We start from the raw sequence: 20,514 nt of genomic DNA on the forward strand, positions 1-20,514 counted from the left end.
TGATGGTGATGAATGGCGGAGCAGGCTCGAAGGGCCAAAAGGCCTCCTCCTGCTCCTATCTTCTATGTATCTATATTGGGATTCTATGCAAGACCTAGGTCTCGATCTATCCAGTTGAGGATCTAGTACAAAATTAAAGTCCCCCCTCAGAATTAACTTGTGCAATTCCAGATCGTGAATAGAAGCCAGCAACTTGTTGACGAAAGCTGTATTGTCCCAGTTCTCTGCATACAAATTAACTAGGGCCACCGGAGTACCCGTCCACGACCTACTAACAATCACATACCTCCTATTTGGGTCCGTCAGAACTTTAGCTGCCGAAAAAGATACCCCTTTATTCAACAAAACCTTACCCCCCCCCCCCGGCTCTACTATCCAATCCCGAATGGGCTGCCCCACCCATCCCGTCCGTAACCTTGTCTGGTCGTTGATCCACAAATGGGTCTCCTGTAAAAATACCACATCCGCATTCAGACTCTCAAGGTGCGCCAACACCCTAGATTTTTTTCACTGGGCCAGTCAATCCTCTTGCATTCCAAGTAATCAGCTGAACAGGGAATTGTCTGCATCGCCCTGATCCAGAGCTAGTTATTCCCACCAGAGAGTGCCGACACCAGGCCCACCCAAGATGGCCATAAAACCCCCCCGCCAAACTGAACAAAGAAAAGGTGTTGCCACCATCAGGGAACTAACCCTCCACCCAGCTGCCATCAATACCACACCTAAATAAATCAGCAAGCTGTAACAAGGCAAACAAAGGCCCTTACCCTCCCCCACTTCCTCAACCCCAAACAAAATGTAAACAAAAATTCTAAATTCATCCTCGAAACCCCACTAAAGTAGGAGCTGTAGTTACCACGCCACCCCTACTCCGCTCCGGTCAATTAACTATATAGATAGCAGGTCGGCCCTCACTCAGAGTAAATAAAAACAGAGCAATTAACCATCAACAGCCCCCCAACATGTCCAACTTTAACAGTCAAATTATGTTCTTTTTGGGTTAGCATGTTAAAGTTAGTTTAGTGTGGGAAGAAAACAGATGGAGTGTAATTGCAGACACGTGGACTGTGTGTTAACTCTGAGAAGGTTTAATTGAATGGATGTGCAATTCTTCTACATTTAGACCTAAATAGTTCTTTATCAAACTGCACAATTCTATGTCGCATCTCCATACTAATTTATATTTTGCTTTAAATTACATTTTTTGGGATTTACAATGTGAACATTGCCCTGTCCATCTAAAGTCTCACCCAATCAGCAGCAAATGCTGTTAAAAATGTCCTGTGATTGGAGGAGTAGCGATCAGTGGGAAGGTGAATGTCAGTGACGAGCGAGACCCGAGGTCTGGATTGGAGCCAACAAGCGAAGACTGAGGGTGACCAGCCATCCCAGGTTTCCTGGAATTTGCTTTGTTGTTCCGCATCACATGCGTGGGCTTCCCTGGACTCCATTAGTCCGGTATTTCCTCTTGCTGCTACTGAACATCTTTGGTGTCTATACATACGCCATGAGCAGCCAGGACACGCGATCAAAGCAGGTAAGTGTTTGGGGTTAGGACTGATATGAAATTGGGGGCTGGGGTTGAATATATGCCCATGCTACAGGCATGTCAGCAGCACGGATGATTCATTTCTCTGGTGGCAGCAGATAAGGCCAAATTGGTGGCAGGTAGCGGAGATTCTGCTGTGGTTCCATGTCTGGTGGAAGGTCGTACGCCCAATTCAGGTCTGAGTGAGGTGGTGACGGATGGGAACTTTCCCATATCTGGGCAAGGTGGTGAAATCCAAGTAGAAGGAAGAGTGGAAAAGGATGGGAGGATGAGTGAATGAGGCTGAATGAGGATGGGAAGGAATAAATGAGTGAGGGTAGGATTGGGATGAGAGAGAGGGCATGGGAGTGAGTGGTTGCTTCATGGGGTTGGGAGGGAGAGTACGAGTGAGTGAGTGGGGTTGAGTTGAGAGGGAGGGCATGAGTGAGTAAATGGGATTTGGAGAGTGGGGGGGGGGCGAGTACTAATGTTCACTTTTGATGCCTGAAGACCATTTCTTTTGTCTCAAATGGGCCCATGATCCCACTCCCAAGTTTCTGCTGTAAAAACTCATTCCAAATTGGACCTGCTCATGTCAAATGATGGCGCTGAGAGTCATTTGATCACAAAATTATTTTGAAAATTTCTGGTAATGGTTCCAGCCTCTTTGTTTCATGAATAGGTAGGCAACCAGTATGCTCTGCCACAAGTTGAAACTTACTGCTTAATATTTATTAGTTCAGATCAGTTTGATGACATCTAGTCAACCATGATAGTCACTTACCCACAAACAAACTGTTGCTTCTTAGCTGATACACATTTGCAAGCCATCGAGTACCATTTGTAAGCTCATCAAATTCTGTTCTCACTTTATCTGGCGTCACTGGAACAGTGGGATTGTTTGGTTTGAAGTAGACTTTGGAGATAACTTTGACTGATCCATTTCTGTTGGGTTGAGGGAAGAATATGTAAAGAAAGTAGGCAGGGAATGTAAATCTCCAAGTTCCTCTTTCACATTTAATTCTGGAGATTAATTTGATGCAGGGTAGAGGTTCCACACACACAATAAACATGCATTCACCCTATCCTAAATCCAGCAGTCGCAGTAAATAGCTGAAAGCCCAGTAAACACCTGTGCCTTTGCACCATTAGCTGTCCAACCCTCCTGTCACAGGATCAGATGGCCAACTCTGCCAACCAAACAGCTTCCAACACTAGATCCAGTGCCAACCGGATGACAGGCAATGGCATGAAGTTGGAAGGACAATGGAGGCCCTCCACTGATAATGCACCATCAGCAGCCTACCAACTGAAGTGCGAACTGCTGATTTCTGGAGCGAGAGAGAGAGAACAAGACAGTGGGCGGACTTTCCAGTCATTCCACGGCAGGGGTAGCCGCCATTGGCAGATGCCTGGATCTTCTGGTCCCACTGAAGTCTATGACCTTTTGCATGGCTCACCGGCCTCACCGCTAGGGATCCTGTCACGGGGCTTCACCTTTGGCAGGATATTGGAAGATCCCGCCAGCGGGAAAGGCTGCAAAATCCAGCCCAGAGAGACACCTTCTCAAAACCAGATGAAAAAGTATTAATTTAAAAAAGACCACAGTTGCCTGGCTAACATTTGTAAACTGAATAAAAATAAAGCTAGCGAAAACCGTCCCACAAATCAAGATCGCTGCCCTCTCACCTGCTCTTCCTAGGAAGTACTTGAGGACATCTGCTAAAAACTGTGGTTAGAAAACCAGCTACTCCCCTGAGTTAATGCATCCCTGCAGAGCTACATAAAGAATCTTAATCGGCTCTTTGAAACTGCCTACACCTGTCAATCAAAAAGCTTTTACGAGGCAATTGTTCTTGAAATTGAATGTGAAAAACATAGGGCGCGATTCTCCCAAAACGGGAGAAATCGTAAGGCTGGCGTCAAACCCGCCCGGGTTTGACGCCAGCGCGCCCCTTCCCGACCGGGAACCGATTCTGGTCCCCGGTCGGGGCTAGCAGCCCGACGCCGTAAGCTCCGGCATCACGGGCTTAACGAATTTCGTTAAGCCCGCTTGCCGGAGTTAGCGCCGGCTGACGCGTCATATGACGTCAGCCGCGCATGCGCGGATTGGAAGACTCCAACCCGCGCATGCACGGATGACGTCATCGCGTATTTGCGCGAAACCCGCGCATGCGCGGGCCGGGATGCCCCTCAGCCGCCCCGCGAATGGATACTGCGGGGCGGCGGAAGGAGAAATAGTGCGCGGGCATCGGGCCCGCTGCCCGCGATCGGTGCCCACCGATCGCGGGCCCATGGCACCCTTGGCACGGCCGTGGTACTGCCGTGCCAATCGGTGCCATGGTTATAAAAAGCGAGTTGTTCCCGCCGTTTTTACGAACGGCCAGACCAGGTGTGTTTGCCGTTCGTAAAAACAGCGTAAAGGGCTGGGACTTCGGCCCATCTATCAGCTGTGAATCGCTGCCGGCCGTAAAAAAACGGCAGCAGCGATTCGTGTCGGGAGTTGGGCGGGGGGGGGGGGGGGTGGAGAATAGCGGGAGGGCGGGAAAAATGTCAGGAAGGCCCTCCCGCTATTCTCCGACCTGTCGTGAGGGGCGGAGAATCGCGCCCATAGTTTCAAGCTTTTAGCCTTCTAGGCATACAAACAGGCTTCAATACTTCAAAGGGAAATGAATATGTCTGTGAGAAAACCACTTCAAAGGTTTCCACCATATTGAAGGCAATATTTTTACCACCATCTCACAGATCTTTGAATTTGCCATATTGACAGATTATTTAAAGGGTTTAGGCTTACAGATGGTAACACTCACTTTATTATGAGAGAACTTTAAACTGACTGTTTAAATAGATAAGGTTGCAGACGGAGAGTCTTTTGCATTATTGTCAGAGAACTTAAATGCTTACTGACTGACTGTTTAAACGCTTTAAAGAGTTCAGGTGGGGAGGGCATCCAAACAACTCCATCCCAGGAAAGAACCCTGACCCGAACTCCTCCAGCTCAACACATCCCCTCTGACCCCCAAATCCCATGAATGACCCCCCTCAGCACCCTGGAGGTAATTGTCGGGATATTACAGATTGCTGCCATCCCTCCAGCTGCAAGTCGCAAGGTCTCTCAGGACTTGCACCAATTTGCAACAGCGGGATTCTGGGCTGGGGGCGCTGTAACATCCCAGGTGTCGGGTGAATCAAGCGTCCTGCCTCAAAATGAGCTATTTGCCAGTTCCCATTGGGTCTCGGTGGGAACCTCATTGGGCCGTCGAGAAGCTCGTCTGGGCAGACTGCGAGACTCACAACTGGTTTCACAACCGGAGTGAAATCAGTTTTTGGCTGAACACCCGATTCAGCAGTCCATCAGGATTCCCTTCGCTGGCGGGCAGCCCTGGAGAATCCTGGCCTATGTTTCTAATCCATTTACATTTCATTTTGAAAAAATCCTGAAAAAGTAGTGATTATTTCTTGACTTAACATTGGACCAACTTAACAGGACAATGCTTTTGCTTGTTTTATTTTGTCAGGTTACTTTGATAATTGTTAAGCAAACATAGGTACAGATGAGAGTTGATCAGGGATCTTTGTAGTTTGAAAAGTGTTTGTCAATTTCAAGCTTGACTCTAAAGTATACTGCATTTTGGATTGTTTTTCATCAGTACAAATGTGTGGCTGGGTTCTCCAATCAGGAGATTATTGTTGCTTATTGTCACAAGTAGGCTTCAATGAAGTTACTGTGAAAAGCCCCGAGTCGCCACATTCCAGCGCCTGTTCGGGGAGGCCGATATGGGAATTGAACCCATGCTGCTGGCCTTGTTCTGCATTACAAGCCAGCTATTTAGCCTACTGTGCTAAACCAGCTCCTAAGCACTAAGTTGTCCCACTGCAATAGAATCACTCCTGATGTGCACTGGTGCTAGGTGTGGCACCCAGAAGTTATTCCCTTTTCCTTGCCATGCAAATTTATACATGGCGGGGAGCTAGTGGGTTCCGTCTTAATCATGGTATCACAGCCCCTCACCACATAAAAGGTAGCTCAGTGCTTTGACTTCCTATTTTTCACAGCAGGAAACACTTAGCTACCTTTGAGAGATTGTCAGTCAAGAGTGTTTATAAGCATTGCGGTAGCATCAAAGCAGGGTAATGGAGATGCATTCAAGCATGAAGGGAAAGATCAATGAGCAATCCACCAGGCAGCAGTGTCTGGAGTAATATAACTGGCTATGTGAAATTGCTATGTGAAATTGAATGGAAGATCTGTATTTCAAAGGCTGTCAAGGGACTTCAAGCCTTTTGAAGTATACTGGGCTTTCGAGGAAGCTTCCCACACTTGTAAAAGGTGTTGCTTTGATCATTTCTGTCTGAGGCAGCAGAGTTTAGGAAAGGGTAAGTGGAATTACAGTGATTTTTCAACCTACTGCCTGGACTGCTCTTCATATTTCAGGCATGGGTCTCTGATGGGGGCAGGGGTTTCTCTGTTGGGGAGTCTAATGGGGTTGTCTGATGGTGGGCTGTGTGTTCTGGGGTGGGCAGGATTTGTATTGTAGGGAAGAGGGGGCCCTCCAATGGACTTTCGGGGCACCAACGTTACATACTTGCCACCTTAAACCACCGCGGGGTCCACTGCGCCAGGGCCACTTGTACCAATCCACACCTGCATGAATCCTGGCTGAGAGGGCCAGGGCAGCACAGTGGTTTGGGGAATCAGGTTTCAACCTATTAGTCAGATGCAAATGGGTTCAAAAGATGCCGATCACATTTTTATCCCAACGCTCGACTCTCTGTACGATCAGGAACCCTGCTAATGGCGGTGGGCAGCAGTGTCCAACCCTGTGTTGTTTGTAGTGTTACCAATGAGTGCATATGTTTAATGTGCCATTTTTAACATGGTCTAAATGTATAGATATGATTGATTTTATTTACCTGAGATCAATAACTTCACATGTCCTATAGCTGTCCTTCAGATTACTTTTGCGGAATAATTGAGTAAGCTGCAAAATAATTTGTAGTTTAATAATTCAAAGCAATTTTATAATTTTTCAAAAAATATAGAGGAATACAGAATGAATAGGAGAATAAATCAACGGGATTTACACATAACTGTTGTGGTTACTCGTGCAGAGTAGCAATTAAGTATCTTGCAGTGAGTGGTTCGTCAACAGATTCCAGTAGATGTCTCATGAATATATGTAAACGGAGGTCCTTTAATATACATAGCACCCATCTGTAATTTAGGCTACACAGCTGACTTTTCATTTGATAAAATCTGGTGGACATGAGGAGGTCTTCTCAGGTAAACCAAAATCTTTCTAGAGTGGAGTCAGGAGGAGCAGGAGTGTTCTTCCAGGCCCTGGAAGTAAAGTTTGGGCCTGTGCTGCCAGGCCTCTTTTTCACTTGCAAAATGGCACTGATTCCAGCTCAATTTATACTGACATTGGTGGGTGGCCAACAGGCAGCTGGCCATCATTGAACAAACCAAGATCCTAGGGCCTGGAAGCTCCTGTCTTTTAAAAAATAAATTTAGAGTACCCACTTTTTTTCTCCAATTAAGGGGCAATTTAGCGTGGTCAATCCACCTAACCTGCACATCTTTGGGTTGTGGGGGTGAAACCCACGCAGACACTGGGCGAATGTGCAAACTCCACACACACGGTGACCTGGGGCTGGGATCGAACCCGGGTCCTCTGTGCTGTAGGCAGCAGTGCTAACCACTGTGCCACCGTGCCGCCCAAGGAAGTTCCTATCTGTCAAATGTCAAAGTGGGCTGGTGTGTTATGGGGTATTCAGACAGTAAACGAGGCCTGATTGTTAGAAACAGCTGAAACCCTCTGCCAAAACACTCAAGAAAAAGGCCATCAGTTCTCTTGGCTTCTCATCTGGAAGTCAAAATCCATCACAAAGTGCATACTGAAGGTTAGCCATTGAATGTATTAGCATTAATGGAACATTTGCATATTTTGTCCATGTTTCCTAAATACTTTCCAGTACCGAGATAGTTAATGACAAACGGAGGTATGGCTGCTGCCCATAATGCATCCATCTGAGGCCCATGATCACCAATGGAGCTAGGCACAGGTGATTGATGGAAGGAGGGGCGATCGGAGTTTGGTTCATAGGGAAGGGGGTGAGGGGTTCAGAAGCAAGGGCAAGGTAGTTGCTTTCAGCCGGCCCCTTGCTTCCTGCTGTTGGATCCCTCAATCAGGCAATAAGTACCTTTGAGCGAGGGATCCTCCCTGAATCTCTGATAGGGGGCGAAATTCTCCGCGGACGGACGTGACGACCATTTCCGGCGGGCAAAAGCGGTGCGGATGACTCCGGCGTCGGGGCCTTCTTTTAAGCCGTTAATCTCCGTTCCCGAAAGGGCCAGCAGCGGACTGACGCGATACGCGTCAGTTTCACCCGCTGCGGAAGTGGCGAGTCCCGGCGCTTTGGGGGGGGGGGGGGGGGGGGGAGAGAGAGACCCGGCATTTGGGGGGGGGAGGAGAGAGTGTCCCGGCGTTGGGGGGGGGGGGGGAGAGAGTGTACCGGCGTTGGGGCGGGGGGGAGGAGAGAGTGTCCCGGCGTTTGTGGGAGGGGGGGGAGAGAGTGTCCCGGCGTTTGGTGGGGGGGGGAGAGAGTGTCCCGGCGTTTGGGGGGGGGGGGGTTGCGGCGTTGAGTTGAGAGGAGAGGGGGGGGTTGCGGTGTTGAGTTGAGAGGAGAGAGGGGGGGTTGCGGCATTGAGTTGAGAGGAGAGGAGGGGGGGTACCAGCGTTGAGAGAGAGGGGGGGCGGCGTTGGAGGGGGGTAGGGGTGGTGGGGATGGGGGTAGGGGTGTTGGAGGGGGTAGGGGTGGTGAGAGGGGTAGGAGCGTTGGAGGGGGTAGGGGTGGTGAGGGCGGTAGGAGCGTTGGAGGGGGTAGGGGCGTTGGAGGGGGGTAGGGGTGGTGAGGGGGGTTGGGGTAGGGGGCAGCGGCGTGCAGGGGGGGCAATGGTGCGTTGGCCCCAGGCATCCATCGCCCCCCCCTCTGCACGCCACTGCCCCTACCCCAACCCCCCCTCACCACCCCTACCCCCCTCCAATGCTCCTAACCCCCTCACTACCCCTACCCCCTCCAACGCTCCTAACCCCCTCCAACGCCCCTACCCCCTCACCACCCCTACCCCCTCCAACGCCCCTACCCCCCTCACCACCCCTACCCCCCCTCCAACACCCCTACCCCACTCCCCACCACCCCTACCCCCCTCCCCACCACCCCTACCCCCCTCCAACGCCGCCACCCCTCTCTGTCAACGCCGGTACCCCCCTCTCTCAATGCCAGTACCCCCCCTCTCTCTCAACGCCGGTACCCCCCCTCTCTCTCAACGCCGGTACACCCCCCGCTCAACGCCGGTACCCACCCCCCCTCTCTCTCAACGCCGGTACCCCCCCCCCCCTCTCTCTCAACGCAGCAACCCCCCCTCCTCTCAACGCTGCAAACCCCCCCCTCAACGCCGGTACCCCCCCTCTCAACGCCGGTAGCCCCCCCCTCTCTCTCAACGCCGGTACCCCCCTCTCTCTCAACGCCGGTACACACCCCTCTCAACGCCGCAACACCCCCCTCAACGCCGGTACCCCCCCCCTCTCAATGCCGCAACCCCACCTCAACGCCGCAACCCCCCCACCCCACCCCCCACCACCAAACGCCACAACCCCCCACCACCAAACGCCGCAACCCCCCCCAACGCCGCAACCCCCCAAACGCCGCAACCCCCCCAAACACCGCAACCCCCCCAAACGCCGCAACCTCCCCCCAAACGCCGCAACCCCCCCCAAACGCCGCAACCCCCCCCACACGCCACAACCCCCCCCCAAACGCCGCAACCCCCCCCCCCAAACGCCGCAACCCCCCTTCCCCCGTGACCATGTCGCCGGGAATTCGGCCCATCCAGCACGGAGAATGTCTGTCTGTTAAAAATCAATGACATCCCGCCGGCGCCAGCTGTTTTCAGAGGCTGCCGGCGGGATTTGCACAACGCCGGTTTTTGGCCGCTCGGAGAATTAAAAACCCGGCGGGAGCGGGAATAACGCCGCCGCCGGCCGATTCTCCGACCCTGCGTGGGGTCGGAGAATTTCGCCCAGGGTTTGCTATTCAGGCTTAATTCTGTCATGCCATGTCCCGTGCCCACCAGTGAGTGGATGAGTCCCTTTGAAGGGCAGTAATTACCTCTTAAAGGTCTCAATTGGCAGTGGGATGGAAAAGTTGTACACAAGCCTTTCCATCATGGACTTAACTGGAGCAGAGGTGGGAAGGCGATAGGGTGCGATTAAATGCCTCCTCCACTACCAAGTTCACCAAAGGCAAGGCCATTAATATCCATCCATCAGAGACGGGAGCAACCATTGCTTTATGGAAGACAATTGCAGCTGTTTCTTTTTTGCTCTGGCGTGTTAATATATTAACTTCGGCATATTGAATGTAAAATGATTCTTACCAAGGCAGTAAGCTTGAGCACCATTCTTTTATACTCAGGGGACTTTTTATCTTGAAGTTGTTCTGTAAACTTTCGGTTGATTATAGTAAACCTAAGTTTGTATGCCAGATCCCCACTTTCTGCTGAAAATTCAGGTATTGTGGGCTCCATAGTTGTAGAAATTGGAGTTTGTATTGTTTATTGATAACCTAAAATAAGGAGAATAAAATGTAATTCAGGTATTATTTTGATCATTGAATAATGATAATACTGTTTATTTCTACCAAGCTCATATTCTAACATATACATTGAGGTAAAATATATTCACGCAGGTAATTTTATTTTTGTGACTCAATGAATCAGGGAAATTAAACAGCGTTGGTTATTCAGCCCATCATACCGTTGCTGAGACTGCCTCGGGCCTGTTTATTTGAATCCCTTTCACATTCTCATTTTTGGATACTTATTTCATTCCATTTCAAACATTGTGACCGACCCTGAACATACATGGTAGATCCTTGTGATATTTTCAGTTGCCGACTAATAGAAGTGTTGCACAGTCGGCATAGTGCAGGTACAGCAGGCAGTAAAGAAGACAAATGGTATGTTGGCCTTCATAGCGAGAGGATTTGAGCATAGGAATAGAGATGTTTCACTGCAATTGTACAGGGCATTGGTGAAGCCACACCTGGAGTATTGTGTGCAGTTTTGGTGGCCTTATCTGAGGAAAGATGTTCTTGCTATGGAGGGACTGCAGTGAAGGTTTACCAGGCTGATTCCCGGAATGGTGGGACTGTCATATGAGGAGAGACTAAATCAGGCAGGATTATATTCATTGGAGTTTAGAAGATTGAAAGGGGATCTCATAGGAATTTATAAAATTCTAACAGGATTAGGCACGGTAGATTCAGAAAGAATGTTGCCGATGGTGGGGAATCCTGAACAAAGGGATCAGGAATCCTCAAAGTTGAGGATAAGGGGTTAACCTTTTAGGACTGAGGCGAGGAGAAATTTCTTCACCCGGAGAGTGATGAATCTGTGGAATTCGCTGCCACAGAATGTAGTTGAGGCCAAATCATTGTGTAATTTCAAGAAGGAATTAGACACAGTTCTTGGAGCTAAAGTAATCAAGGGATATGGGAAGGAAGGCGGGATCAGAGTATTGAACTTGATGATCAGCCATGATCATAATGGATAGTGTGGCAGGCTCTAGGGCTGTATTACCTCCTTCTGCTTCCATTTCCTGTGTTGCTATATTTCTATCATTGTGCCCCAGATCCCAGCCTTAAGTCACTGGGAGTCATTTTCACTTTTATGCTTTTGTGTCGCCACGACAGCCAAATGGCCTCCATTGATAACAATTCTGTGGTAAACTGGCAGAGTGGATCACATGCCTGTTAGAGAAGCTTCCTGATTTCCATTACCTCCCAGAGCTTTGTGAAGGTCATGTGGTGGTGAAACTCCTACCGATGCCTTCAAGGCTGAATTTGCTGTAATTAGCTCCAATTAGCAAGCATAATTAATTCCAAACTGGCTGTCAAAACCACAATAATTTCATGCAATAACTGTTTTCCGTCTTATTTTACTGAGCCAGCACTGGCTTTGTAGAACGCAGGGCCAAATATTAAGAGTTGTGAAAGTGAACGTTCAATGAAATGTTTATAGTGTACAGCGTTCATTCACTTAACAAGTGAATCAGATGGAATGAACATTGTTGATAAAAGTGGTGTTCACAAAGAAATGAACATTCAACTTCATTTGGGCTCCATTTTTGGACTGAAACTTGAGATTCTGAGTCCACAACAGAAAATGAAATAACTGTCATATTATCCGAGAATGTGGACCAGTAAGGAAGTGACTACTAAGAAACTGAGACACACCTTTCCACGTAACACAAATGTCAAGTGATGTATTCCTCTCTTAAAGAATGCATGGAATGTGGGATAGTCACATATGGTAACTACAAATAATGCAGCTAACCGTATATTTACATTGCAAGTTTAGTACCAGCATGGAATAGTCTTAGCATTTTGCTGATGCTAAATTTAAAATCAAATTATGTCTGGGTGTCAGCTGGGCTTTGCATCTATGGCCCCGAGCCAGTGCCCATGCCTAGTGCACATACCCATAACCAGAGCTGTGATGATTTTCTCAGAAATGTCCTTTTAACCAGTTGTTTGTTTTTCTTAATTTTTTTCCAATTCAGGGGCAATTTAGCGTGGCCAATCCACCTGCCCTGCACATCTTTGGGTTGTTGGGGTGAAACCCAAGCAGACACGGGGAATATGTGCAAACTCCACATGGACAGTAGCCCGGGCTGGGATCGAACCCAGGTTCCCGGAGCCATGAGGCAGCAGTGCTAACCACTGCACTGCCTTGTGTCACTGCCTTTAACCAGTTGAGATTGATACACACTGCACGAGAAATTTGGGAATGCAACACCTTTTTTCTCTGCTGCTAGTGTTACACACGCGCCATCTCCAGTCAAGCAGCACCAGGTGAGCTGCCTCTTATTCTCTGCACCTCACCCGCTCATGTATCCGGACATGCCCTTCAGGTGCGGGTATGATTCCTGCATCCACAGGTACCAGCTGCATTCCCACAAACAGACATGCTTGAAATTCTTGGCCATTACTTCATATGAGGTAAATTTTCTACATCATGTAGTTTCCACCAGAGATAGGTTTTAGTTGCTGTATTTAAATTACACCTGCAATACTGGCATAAAGCAAAACTGCAGCTGCAATAGACCAGGCACCATTTCAAAGCAGCAGGGTAGTACAGTGGTTAGCACTATCGCCTCTTAGTACCAGTGATCCGGATTCAATTTCAGCCTTTTATGTCTGTGTGGAATTTGTCAGTTCTCCCCATGTCTGTGTGGGTTAGTGGGATTGGCCATTGTACCATTCATGATACCAACCTCGTGCCATATCCCTCTATACTCATCCTTTCCATGGATTTGTCGAGATACCTTTTGAATGCCGTTAATGTATCTGCTTCCATAACTCCCCTGGCAACGTGTTCCAGGCATTAAACTACCCTCTGAGTACAAAACCAGCCGAGCACATCTCCTCTAAACTTTGCCCCACGGACCTTAAACTTTGAGCTAGTGTTTACGGTTCCTTTGTCATGCTGCCTTGATAATCCACAAACATTTAAATCAGTCTGTAATATCGGCTGAAAAGTACTTAATATGGCCTTCATTTAATGATAACACGCCTTTCAAAAAGAATAATACCCAATACATTAAAAAAATACCTTTGTAAAGGTAGTATCCACATTTATAGATACAATCTGCCTTGGAACTACAGTTTTAAATGAGTAATCAACACATTTAATAAAAGTGCTGAGCCACCTATACGCTCATTTTGTAAACAGTTTGGGAGATGGTAGAGTCCTGCTAATGTCACTGGACTAGTAATTCAGAAGTCCAGGATAGGCGCTGGAGTCTCAGGCCTCAATCCCATCATACAGCGGCAGGTGGAATCTAAACTCAATTTAAAAAACGTAATTGAAGGCTAGTCTCAGGAATGCTGACCATGAAACTATCATAGTTGTAAAAACCCATCTAGTTCATTAGTGTCCTTTAGGGAAGGAAATCTACCGGGCGCGATTCTCCGCCCCCCCCCCCCACGCCAGGTGGGAGAATAGCGGGAGGGCCTCCTGACATTTTTCACGCCCACCTGTCCCCCCCCCCCCACGCCCGACCCACGCAACGATTCTCCGAGGCTGATGGGCCGAGCGGCCGGGCCTTCACGCCCGTTTCAACATGGCAGCAAACACACCTGCTCGCTGCCATCTTGAAACAGGCGCCAGATGCCCGTTTGGGGCATCTGGGGGCCCGATTGGCATGGCAGTACCACGGTCGTGCCATAACAGACGCACTCTTTTCCCTCAGCCGCCCCGCAAGATCAAGCCGCCATGTCTTGCGGGGCGGCTGAGGGAAAAAACGGCAACTGCTCATGCGCGAGTTGGCGTTGTCCAACCTGCGCATACGCGGCCAACGTCATCGGCCGCGTCAGCTGCCGTGACGCTTGATGTGCGGCCTTGACGACCGCCGTGACGCACGGGGCCGCGCTCCTAGCCCCGCCCGGGGGGGGGGGGGGGAGAATCGGCCCCGGAAGTGGGCGTGAAGGCTGCCGTGGGTCACAGCCTGCCCCACGGCAGCCTTTACGATTCTCCGCATTTGCAGAGAATCTCGCCCACCATCTTTCTCTGGCCTGGCAGACACAGGACTCCAGATGCACAGAATGTGGTTGATTTTTAATTGCCTTCTGAAAAGGCCAAGCAAGCCACTCAGTTTGAGGCGAATTTGGGATGGGCAATAAATGCCGACCTCGCCATTGGCACTCACATCCACGAAAGAATAAAGAAAAGGGTTGACTTCTTAACTGTGCTTTATTTCTAGAATGTTATCTTGAAGAAAGCTTTAGAGGTGCAGTTGATTAGCATTGGGCTGAGTTTGATTGCTACTCCACTCCTTTATACTCACCTTAGTCTGGAGCTGAACATTTACATAGAACATCGAACATACAGTGCAGAAGGAAGCCATTCGGCCCATCGGGTCTGCACCGACCCACTTAAACCCTCACTTCCACCCTATCACCCCAACCCAATAACCCCTCCTAGCCTTTTTGGACACTAAGGGCAATTTAGCATGGCCAATCCATCTAACCTGAACGTCTTTGGACTGTGGGAGGAAGCCCACGCAGACACGGGGAGAACGTGCAGACTCCACACAGACAGTGACCCAGCAGGGAATCGAACCTGGGACCCTGGCGCTGTGAAGCCGCGGTGCTAACTACGATGCAACCATGCTGCCCGAATTCCAAATTTCTTGCTTGTATTTCTGTCTTGGGCCACCTGAGAACTGTACAGCAAAGCTGCTCCTGAAGTCTTTTCGTGTAGCGCATGATCACTGAGGGACGTGAAACCATGCCTCTTTATGTGGCACTACCTATTGTATTCCAGTAAGATTAAAAGTCCCAGCCACTTGAGAAGCTAGGAAAGAAGATAAGAAGATGTGTGTGATGGGGTAGGGAGAGTTGGAGGTAGTTAATCGGCTGGTATAGGTGGATAGTCAGGAAGGGGGGACGCGATAGTCAGTAGGTGGGGAGGTTCAGCATTAGTGGTTGGGAGGGGTAGTTGTGAGATGGGGTAGTTGTGAGATGGGGGCTTAGTCAACATAGAACATAGAACATAGAACAGTACAGCACAGAACAGGCCCTTCGGCCCTCAATGTTGTGCCGAGCCATGATCACCCTACTCAAACCCACGTATCCACCCTATACCCGTAACCCAACAACCCCCCTTAACCTTACTTTTATTAGGACACTACGGGCAATTTAGCATGGCCAATCCACCTAACCCGCACATCTTTGGACTGTGGGAGGAAACCGGAGCACCCGGAGGAAACCTACGCACGCAGGGGGAGGACGTGCAGACTCCACACAGACAGTGACCCAGCCGGGAATCAAACCTGGGACCCTGGAGCTGTGAAGCATTTATGCTAACCACCATGCTGCCTTGCTGCCCTGCTGCCCCAACGGTTTGGACGAGAGGTTTTGGGATGTTACCCAGTAAGTTGGGTGGTTTGTGGGTAAATGGGGGGGGGGGGGTCAGTAGTATAGTGGTATAGTTACCCAGGAGTTAGAACTGGTTTTAATCCTTTGAACTTTTCTTGGGTAGCCATTCTGCTAAAAGAGTCAGAATTAGGTGAGGTCTGTTGGTCTTTTGAATACATTTGAAACTGAAGCTGATGGGAGGGAAGTTCTGTCGTACTAGCATGTACAGATTTCAAAATGAGCTGTGTTTGAGGCACATAAATCTGCAGCACAATACTATCCATAACTTTGCATTAAATTGGCAGTTTTGCTCAAATAATAACGTTGAAGAAATGGAAATATTGCACTGCTGCATTCTTTGCGATTAGGGACAAATGAGCTGTTGAATTATCAGACAGGGGTTTTCTCCAGTTAATCTAATCTGTGAACATTTGATGCAAATGCTATTCAACTTTCCAATGATGAATTACCTCACCTTGATGAATGAGATCAAGTATAAATAAAAGTATTAGGCATTTAATAATTTGATGCTTTTATGCTGCCAGAAGGATTTAATTAAACAGATTTGACAATGAAAGTGCTTTAATGTTCTTACCATCTACAGTAAAGTTGTCCAATGAATACAGTTCAATTGACAAAAAATTGTTGATTTTATCTCTGAACTCATGATAAAGAACAGCTCTGTCATGTTGCTGGACCTTGGACTCATTTTTAAAATTACAGACAGCATGAACTTGAACGGTAACTTCACTGGCCGACCTGCCAAGTTAAACATAATTCAATTTTTTTTAAAATTAAATTTTTTTAAAAATCAACAGAATAATGATATAACAATAAATCATACCTCAAAATTATCTTAACAAATGCAGATATCATTAATGACTGATGTAAATGGTCAAGATCATTTTTCACTTTTCACTCAAACAGATTTCTTTCTGGGCTGGAATTCTCTGGTTGTTGCCATTCACGTTTCCCGCCGAGAGCGCACCCATGTTCGCGGGGTTCTCGGTGACATCGGGTGGTTACAATGGGAAATCCCATTGACAAGTGGCGGGAAGAAAAAATGGGGCTGGTTTAGCACACGGCTAAATCGCTGGCTTTGAAAGCAGACCAGGGCAGGCCAGCAGCACGGTTCAATTCCTGTACCAGCCTCCCCGAACAGGCACCAGAACGTGGCCACTAGGGGCTTTACACAGTAACTTAATTTGAAGCCTACTTGTGACAATAAGTGATTTTCATTTCATTATCACTGCAATTGCTATTACTGTATTTAAAATAATCAGTTGCAAAATTATGAATACATATTTAGAAAATGTTGAACCATCATGTACCATTGATGAACTAATGTTTACTTTTTGATTACGTAATTGGAATTTTGTTATTCAGAAGTATTTGTTTGCAGCTGAAGGAGAAAACACTTATTTATTCATGAAATTATTGATTTATAAAATCATACAGTTTCCAGGACATGACTATAGCCCAAACAATCCTGAAACTGGTCAACAAATGGTGCCCATTATTGGTTAGACTTGTCCTTGTCCTTTAAATGTTGGCAATATTTTGCCTTGGAGGTTGCTGACAGTGCCAGACTAAAATAACCGTGCGCCCTTTACAGGACACCTGTGATCTGAGTCAACAGGATAAACAACATAACATTATGGATTAAAGGTTATGAAAATGGTAATACCAAGCCTGAACATGGAAGTATAATTGAAATTGTAAATTCAATGGCAAGTCAGATACAGAAAGACAAATAAAGGAGGAAGTGGATCAGGAGACAAAGGATACAGGCAAAGTAAAAATAAATCACTACTTTCTAAATCGGCAATATTAAATCTGAAGGAATAAGAATCCTCTTTTGCAGTCATAAATTTTCACTAACATAGAGACTGATTGGTAGGAATTAATACTTATCATGTGTTAAAAGGATGGTAACACAAAATTATCAAGTCTTAATTTTGTAAAAACTGCGATTCAATGCATTTTGATGTTGAGACTGACAACAGGATGCTGTCTTTGTGACACTAACAGCAGATTGGGCATCTTGGACAGTGTTACAACCCCCACCGAGATCACGGGGTTGGACCATCTAGTTCCCATTAATGTCTACCAATTATAAACATCCCAGGTAACTGGGCGGGACTTCCCCTTTAACGAAGGGAGCCTGTGCAGTATTAAAACCCCGACATGGGTGAAGGTCGGGGTGGGAGAATTCTTCGGGGAGTGGAGTAGCTTGATGTACATGTTAATAAACATTCATTTTTTGCATCCTACCCTTCGTACCTCGTGGTCTCTCTGTGCGGATTCTACAGATGGCAATTTGCAGATATCCAGGTTTAACCCCCATGGCCTCTGCCTCTGGCCTGTTTCTTTTGCACATAAATAGCAGCAATTCTACAGACTACTTACCTGAGCACAAAAGGCATGGCAATTTCCTTAAATCTACTTAAATGTAAAACAGATTTAAGCAAAGCTCACCTGAGAGATAAAATCTTACAGGTTAAGAAGGTTTCATTGATTTTGCTGTTATGATACAAATTGTTGAGCTGCAAGGAAATCATATGCAATAGGTTAGTTGAAACAGCACAAATAGTAAACTATTGACAGAAAAATAATATTAAAGTAGCTCACCATGTCAACAATAAGACTGGAGTTGATTATGTGGGAGCTGGGACTTTGTTCATCTTCTGGAAGTGGCAGCGTACTTATACTGAACAGCAGGTTAAAATAAATTGTTTGTTTTACTTGATTTGGGTTTTGTTCTTCTGCTGTTATGAAACAATAGTAAAACAAAGCATTGAATAATATTGAGCAGAATAGAATAATTAATATCAGTTAAAGGAACTCGGTTGTCAAATGTCAGACAATGTCCTAAGATACAAAATGGCAGGATTTTTAGTTGTTTCATATGGCCCGATCTAACCAAATGGGAACAGAGTCCCATAACGAGTGCGTTTAGCCACGTGTTTCCAGGTGCTTGCAGCGCTGAGAAACACAACGCTATGTAACGCGACTGTGGTTAGACACGGGAAATCAGTGAGGAATATGCAGCCGAGGCCGTAATTCATCCCGTTTCCTGCACTAAGGAGCCCCCGCTTGCCGAAACTCCTCAGCGCAGGAAGAGATATCTCAAACCCCTGACATGACCTCTGAGCCCCCAAAGCCCCAACACCCCTATAAGGAGGTCCTCACCTCTCCCCCACCACACCTTAGGTCCACATGGCACCTCCTGACCTGATCCCCATGAGTAGGAAAATGCCAGCCTGGCACTGCCCGTGCCAGATGGCAGTGCCACATGGGCACCTTGGCAGTGCTGAGGCTGGCACCCAGGTGGCACTGCCACTGTACCAGGCTGGCAACGGCAGTACCAGCATGCCATCCTGCCTGATCCCCTGGGAGACCCCCATTAATGCTGTTCTGTCTAGTCCCCATTTGTGGGGAACAATACTGAACGGCGTTCACCCGCGATCTCCAAGGGGAATGATATAGATATCAACCCCTTGGTTACCTGAGGGAACTGCATATCAGAGTGACACTAGCTGTCTCACTCGAATATGCAGATTTGCCAAAAGGTGGTCCCACCCACAATGGGCAGTATTCACCTTGCAACGTCTCATGAGATCGTGTTTGATATTGCGAGGCGCAACAAATCAGGTAGACCCTGGTAGTGGGACCTCCCAGCATCTACCGGCCACGTTGGTCAGTGGCAAGTTGACTTTCAGGAGCAACGTGGCCGGTTAATCATGCCCATGGTTACTTAATTCAATGCACTCTAGTTTTAAAGTTTCAAAGGGGAAATGTCAGTCAACCAACAGAGAAAATCGTGCTCTGGTGGTTAGAAAAGAAGGCAAGTTAGAATCAGAGAACTTTACAACAGAGAGCAAGCTCATTCAACTCATCAGATTCTGTGAGCTCCCCATTTAGTTCTATTTCCATCCCCTTTACTAGACCCATTTTAAAATGTTGAATTTTTAAATATTAATTGATGGTTCAACAGCATTTTCTTATCCAGGATTTCTTGCTGGGTCCCTAACGTTTGATGAGACAAAGAACCATGAGGATGATGGACAGAAGATTTGGTGATTACTGAAGGCCTCTGGCGTGCTTACCAAAATTAATTTACTTTATTAATCATTTCATATATTACAGGTGCAATTTGGGATGAGATTCTGGAACACATTGATTTATCATCTTCAGAAGATGGGAACACAAATGAGATTGGCCAATTGAAACTTTAATATTATACTTAAAATATTGTATCAATAATTAAATTGAAATCCTCAATCTTTAATGGAACAGATCATGGGCTAATGCATGTTTTAGGTCAAACAGGATTCCAGGGGATAATTAGGTGACTGAAAGGAGATGTGAGGGGAAAAGGGGAAAGGAGCAGTGAGGAAAAATAATAAAAATAATAATCTTTATTGTCACAAGTAGGCTTATATTAACACTGCAATGAAGTTACTGTGAAAATCCCCTAGTTGCCACATTCTGGCATCTGTTCGGGTACACAGAGGGAGAATTCAGCATGTCCGAATTACCGAACAGCACGCCTTTCGGGACTTGTAGAAGGAAACCAAAACACCGGGAGGAAACCCACGCAGACACGGGAAGAAAGTGCAGACTCCCCACAGACAGCGACCCAAGCCGGGAATCGAACATAGGACCCTGGCACTGTGAAGCAACAATGCTAACCACTGTGGGGTAGGGGTGTTGACAGAAGGTGAGAAGGAAAGAGAGAGGAAGGCAAATAGCAGAGCAATAGGACAGCATAGGGTGGCACGGTAGCACAGTGGTTAGCACTGTTGCTTCACAGCAACAGGGACCCAGGTTCAATTCCCGGCTTGAGTCACTGTCTGTGCGGAGTCTGCACATTTTCCCCGTGTCTGCGTGGGTTTCCTCCGGGTGCTCCGGTTTCCTCCCACAAGTCCCGTAAGACGTTAGGTGAATTTGACATTCTGAATTCTCCCTCAGTGTACCTGGACAGGCGCTGGAATGTGGCA

This window comes from Scyliorhinus canicula, chromosome 18 (assembly GCF_902713615.1).
Source record: "Scyliorhinus canicula chromosome 18, sScyCan1.1, whole genome shotgun sequence".
Taxonomy (NCBI): Eukaryota; Metazoa; Chordata; class Chondrichthyes; order Carcharhiniformes; family Scyliorhinidae; genus Scyliorhinus; species Scyliorhinus canicula.